Source organism: Peromyscus maniculatus, chromosome 2 (assembly GCF_049852395.1).
Source record: "Peromyscus maniculatus bairdii isolate BWxNUB_F1_BW_parent chromosome 2, HU_Pman_BW_mat_3.1, whole genome shotgun sequence".
Classification (NCBI taxonomy): Eukaryota; Metazoa; Chordata; class Mammalia; order Rodentia; family Cricetidae; genus Peromyscus; species Peromyscus maniculatus.
In genome coordinates this window covers 171,428,042-171,434,862 of record NC_134853.1, presented here as the reverse complement: position 1 = coordinate 171,434,862, position 6,821 = coordinate 171,428,042, and positions in this window count along the sequence as shown.

The window sequence follows — 6,821 nt, the reverse complement described above, 5'->3', positions numbered from 1 at the left end:
TGCTGTTTTTTGAATTAACCTTCAAACTAAGTGGGTTCTTTCTCTTGAACCTCAAAGCATCGCCTCTGACTTTCCTCACTACAAGATGTCCCCGCCTCTTCTCATACAGTTTCCACTGGTCTTAAACACACAGACTGAAGAATTTTAACTCTCAATATTTCCAATTTCCAGAAGAAATCAGAGATAAACAACAGTGAGGCTTCACACCAGTGTTCTACTCATGGATAGCAAATATGGGAATGCCCGTGTAGGCATTTCTTCAAGGCACCTTGTGCATTTTTCCAGAGTAGCACTTGTAGACAGACTTTTCTTTCCAGCTCACTAGTTCCCAGATAACCAGCATGGAGACTTAATATTAATTGTAAATGCTTGGCCGATAGCTCAGGCTTGTTGCTAGCTAACTCTTACATTTAAATTAATCTATATTTCTTATTTACCCTCTGCCATATGGCCATGGCTTGTTACCTCATTTTCTACATGTCCTGCTTCCTCTGCATCTGCTGCCATCCCCCAAGACTCCTCCCTTCTTCATCCCAACATCCTTAGTTTGGTTGTCCCGCCTATACTTCCTGTCTGGCTACCAGCCAGTCAGCTTTTTATTAAACCGATTTGAATGACAGATATTTACAGTGTACAAAAGGATTGTTCCACAGCAGGCACAGAACATTTTTACTGGCTGATCTTTCAGAGGACCTGGGTTTGATTCTTCACACTGATATGGTGGATCACCACCATCCATAACTTCTATCCCAGGGGATCTGACACCCTTTTCTGACCTCTTCAGATACCAGGAACACACATGGTGTACATACACACATGCAAGCAAAACACGCATACACATAAAATGATTTCAAAAAGTAACTAAAAACATTTTAAAAGACTTGGGCAGCTGTTTTTAAACCAGGCACATTATGATTCCTAATTATTGTGGAAGACTTTGCTTATAGTTTTTTTTTTTAAGATCCATTTACTTTTGTTGTTTCTAACAGCTGTGCTTGAATTATAAAAACTCCAGGAGAAATTTTGCAGGTGCTTCCTGTCTTAAAAAATGTTTACTTTATTTTAAAAGTTTTTTTTTTATTTATGGGTATGTGTGTGTCTACATATGGCTATGTGCATGTGAGTGGAGGCACCTGCAAGCCATAGGGCTATCACAGATCCCCTGGAGCAGTAGTTACAGGCACTGCCACATGCCAGTTAGTTCCTGAGTTACTGCAAGGTTAACTGTGCAGGGCTAGGAACAAATGTGACCTCAGGAAGAACATCAGTTGTGTATCCGACTCGTTTTTGGTATGGACAGCCTGAAAGATCTGTGTATTTAAATTAAACCTGCAAACTTGAACTAGATTTATTTACCAAAGATTATTGCAGTTCATGTGAACAGGGAAATCTTTTGAGTTATGTTTCTATTTTTTTTTAGAGCTTTAGGAATACCTAATTATATAAGGGTATTTTTCTCTTTAAGCAATTAAACAGATGCATTTGGCAACACTATCTGCAGCTAGAAAAAGTCACATATATGGATACTCACACATGCATAGCATGCGCAGTGAAAAAGGCCGTACCTTCCATGCTGAGTTGTGGTTTTTTTTTTTCAATTGTTACATTTTTACTTATTTATTTTGTGTGCCACTTGCAGGACTTGGGTCTCTCCTTCTAACCTGTGGGTCCTGGGAATCAAACTCAGGTTGCCAGGCTTGGTGGCAGGTGCCTTTACCTGCTAAGCCATCTTGTTGGCCCCATGCTGAGGTTTGAAACCTGGTAGTTACACCCAGACCCAGATTATGTCTTGAGTAGATGGAATAAATTAAGATTAATGGCACTTTAGAAACTTTCTATTCAGACTTCGGGTAAGGAAAAATTTAAGATTTCTCATTTGTCAAGTTTTGCTGTTATTGTTGTTTTTGTCTTTGAAATAGAGTCTCATTGTGTAGCCCAGGCTGGTCTGGGACTCCTGTGCCTCTGCCTTTCCATATTCCCAAGTGCTGGGCTTATAGACATGCACCACTATGTCCTTTGCCAATTAAATTTATCTTATTTTTTAATTATGTGTCTGTATGTGAGCATGTGCATGTGGGTGCAGTTTCTCAAAGAGACCAGAGAGGGCGCTGGACCACCTGAAGCTGGAGTTGGAGTTACAGGTGGTTGTGGGTAGTAGGCACTCTTGTTCACCAGCCATCTCTCCAGCCCCTTTGTCAGCTCTTCAACAGTTTTTTTTTTCTTCTGAGAAAAATCATCTCTGACGTTTGTACTTCCAAGGGATGGTCTTCAGATGAAGTAGTGAAGGAAGTTTACTTCTCAGAAGTACAAAGAAAGAATGCAAGTTTCCCTAAGGGGTCTTGTGGGGGGGCACATTTGACTATTGTGAGTCTCTCAGGAGAGTCCTATTTACCTCCTTTTTCCTGAGCATTTCTAGCTCCCTCACATGTCCTCTTTTCCAGTCCTCAAGCATCTGAAGATGAAAAGTGAGCTTTGGGGCTGTTTCCTGTTGTTTGTTTGGGGACAAAGTCGCCACATGCAGCCCATGCTAGCCTGGTGGTCATAAGTTTCCTGTCTTGGCCTCTGGAGTGATCCATGCCTCAATTTGAAATTTTAAGAAGCTTTTCTGCACAGCCCCAGATGCTTGCTTCCTCTCTCAGGAGACAGTTCTGCCAGCCTCTGAGTCCCAGGCTTCTGTGAGGCCAACTTCTGATAACAGAGTTCTGAGAAAGAAAAAAAGACTTTCAAGTTTATTATCAGGTTTCAGCCAGTCAAATAGTAAGTGTTCCTGGAAGTACTGAGTCTCTTCCCCCTCCCCCTTCCTCCCTTCCTCCCTCCCTCCCTCTACTCTTCCTTCCTTCCATCCCTCTCTCTTCCTTTTTCTCTCTCTTACACACACACACACACACACACACACACACACACACACACACACACACACATTTCCTGGTGTTGGTATCTCAAGATTTTTAGTAAGATTTTTATGACAACCATGAATATAAAAGAGTCGTGTTCAAACAGGGCTTTTTAATCCTGCAGCCCCTATGATCCCTCAAGTTCACTTTTAGACAGGTGGGTTGTGACCATGTATACAAACTCTCTGGTCTCAAGAGGAATGTGGGCTCAGTCTTCACTTGCTGTTCAGTGATGGATGTAGGACTGTACCCGACCAGCACTGACCACACACAGAGGATGACGGAGACAAAGAGGCCCCCCACAGACCTGGGCCTCTTCTCTATGTAGGATCTACTGAGCACAGAGGCCATGGTTGAGCCATTGAGCTCTGCCTGGTGCAGGCCAGTGCTGAACCCCCACTGGAGAGAGGGAGCAGAGTGGCTACCAGTCACAGAGCCAGATTCTCAGGACTCAGGACAAACTAATGGGGAGGGTCTCATCTGGTTTGACCCATAATAAAGCTGGTCTATGCAGACACCAGTCTGGCCAGGACCCTTAAGTCACTAACTTAGGAAGCAGTGGACAACAGCCTTTCAAGGATGGGGTCTGTATCCTGCCTAAGATGCTGCTCTTTCCACAGTGACATGAGGAACAGTATGTGTGGGGTGGGGGAGAGAAACAAGCTTTCCCATACAAATAGATCCGACAGATCCCAAGGCTCAGTGTTAGATACTTGTCTGGTGTCCCTGAACTCCATCTCCTGCTTCCCTAGAAGGCCAGTAGAGTCTCTGTGTGAGAACTCTTTTCCACAGGCTTCCCTCTGCTGAAGAGAATCTTAAAAGGCAAAGACCTTTTTTGTTCTTATTTACACAAGACCTAGGGTGGGGAGTGTGCCTCAGTTGGACCTCTTGCCTCTGGCTGGCTTCCTGTTAGTGTTCCAAACCCCACAGCTGCTGTGATAGTTCCAGAGGAAGCAGGTCCCAGCCACTGAGGTCCTTTCCCAGTCACTAAAGTATAGAGGAAAAAAGATCACACCAGATAGGGAATGGGAGAAAACGGTTTTGGTTGTGCCTATCCATATGCACAGGTGTTCCACAGGTAAAGGTTGGGCCCCAGGTAGGAAAGGGGCCTGTGGTTAGCAGAGGCCTGTGTGGGAATGTGAGGGAGAGTGGGTGAGGACTATGCAAATACAACATGGTGTGTGTGTGTGCCTGTGAGCGCGCCCACGTGTGTGTATGCATACACATGGGTATGGGGGCCAGAGGTCAACTCTGGGTGTGTTCCTTAGGTGACATTCACCATTTTATTTGAGATAGAGCCCTCAGTTGTACCTGAATCTCTCCATGGGGCCTCAGGGATCTCCCCATCTCCATCTTCCCGGCACTGGGTGACAAGTACTTATAATCATGCTGGGTTTTGTTTTTAAAGACACCAGTGCTCTCTTCTCAAATTTTAGTGCGATGATGATGATGATGAAGAAGAAGAAACAGCTTACATACATGTCACTGTCGTCAGAGGACAATTTGGGGGAGTTGGGTCTCTCCTTCTATTGTATGGAGTCTGGGTTTCAAACTCAAATTTCACGCTTAGCTGCAAATGCCTTAACCTGCTGAGCCATCTCAATGACCTCTCACACCCCACTTTTTAAACATGAGTTCTGGGGATCATATTCAGGTCCTCATGCTTACGGCAAGTGCTTCAGTGAGCCAGCCCCAGATGTGTTCCCAACCCCAGACATGACTTTGGTTTGACGATTGTCCAGAACTTCTCCTTCTCAGCTGGGACCCCTTTCCTAGTGTATGTGTCCTTCAGAGCTGTGCCATCTGCCCTCACACAGAGCAGCTTCTCAGTGCCACTGTGGATCTGTAGTCTCAAGGCCACTACCTGGACACACCAAGGGTGCTCAACAGGTATGTTCTGGAGTCACAGGTCCTAGTGTTCTGCAGCTGTGTTTAGGGGTTATATGTCCTGAATCTCAATATAGACCGTAGAACTATGGCTGAGGCAATGGGATTGTGAGGCTGGACTCAGTTTACCCAAAGAGCAAGTGTAGGATGGAGGTGATCGGCCCTGGCCCAGGGCACACTTCAACAGGCTGAAGGGTGGGAGGGGCCCTGGGTGGTGACACCTGGTGTTTTAGGACCTTCTGTGGGTTCTCAGCACAACCCCCTCTTCTACCTCTGTCTTCCCAGCGTGCTTTGGGTGCAAGGATGAATAGCAGCCATGGCTAGAGCATTTGCATGATGCTTTCTCCACTATAACTGCTCACAAAGGTCACAACTTTGTCCTCTTGGCTGCAGTAGGCTTCATTTCCTCTGTTTACAGATGCAGAGGCAGAAGGCTGGGAGGTCCAAACTACAGCAACTAAGAGGAGGAGGGATCTCACCCTAAGGTGGTGAGGCTGCTGTCATAAAGACAGATGAATTCAGGCCTGGGCTGTGATCCCAACCACTGGGGAGGCTGAGGTAGGAGGACTGATAGCTTAAAGCCACTATGGGCAACAAAGTGAGTTCAAACCCATCCTGGCTGACTCAGTGAGACCCTGTTTCAAAACAGAAGGTAAAAAGGGTTTGAGATGTACTTCTGTGGCACAGCACTTGCCTGGCAGGGACTGAGTAAGAATAATGAGAAAGAAGAGTCTCAACAGGAAAGTTCACAATTGATCTGATGCTAGGTTTTAATTTTTAAGTAAGATTTTTTAATTGCATGGGTATGAGTGTTTGCTTACATGTATGTATGTGCAGTGTGTGTGTGTGTGTGTTAGAGGAAGCCTGCCCAGCTGAGCTGTGACTAGAGGACAAGAGGTAGAATAGGAATACGCCAATCCATAGTAAGGGCTCTACGTCCCTGTGGATTCCTGTCCTGCACAACAGAAGGTCTCATACTATTCAGGGTCAGGCTGAGAATTCTCTATTAAAGGTTTCATTGTATGTATTCATTGTATGTGGTACTGTGTTACATAAGGACAATTTTGTACAGGCATGTATTGTACAGTGAGTGTACCCCACGCTTCTTTCCCTCCCCCCTCCTCTCTTATTAGTCCCCTTTATTCCTTTAGATGACTTATTTCTACTTTCTTGTCATGTATACCTATGTGATTTTGTGTATATATGTAAAAGTCTAGTTACCACATATGAGAGAAAACGTATGATGTTTGTCTTGCTGAAACTAGCTTAATTCACTATGTGAATATTAGTATGATCATCTCTAGTTGCTTCTATTTTTATGAAGAAGATATAACTTTGTCATTCTTTATGACTGAAAAAATCCATTGTGTATTTTTTATTTATTTATTTTTTGGTTTTTCGAGACAGGGTATCTCTGTGTAGCTTTGCGCCTTTCCTGGATCTTGAGACCAGGCTGGCCTCGAACTCACAGAGATCCACTGCCTCTGCCTCCCTAGTGCTGGGATTAAAGGTGTGTGCCACTGCCACCTGTTGTTGGTTGGGTTTGTTTTTTTAACCCTTTGGCTCTTTGGGGGCCTGCCACCCAGCTCCCAAATAAACACACACAGAGAGACTTATTCTTTCTTATAAATGCCTGGCCTTAGCTTGGATTATTTCTAGCCAGCTTTTCTGAACTTAAATTATCCCCATTTACCTTTTGCTTCTGGGCTTTTACCTTTTTCTATTTCTGTATATCTTTTTTTTCCTTCTTATTTTGTGTGTTTCTGTGTTTCTGCGTGGCTGGCCCCTTGCTTCCTCCTCTTCACCTTTTCTCATTCCTTGATCTTTTCCTAGATTTTTTCTCCTATTTGTTCTCTCTGCCTGCCAGCCCTGTCTGTCCTTTCTCCTGTCTTGCTATTGGCTGTTCATCTCTTTATTAGACCATCAGGTGTTTTAGACAGGCACAGTAACACAGCTTCACAGAGTTGAACAAATGCAACATAAAAGAATGCAGCACATCTTTGCATCATTAAAACAATATTCCACAGCATACACAAATGT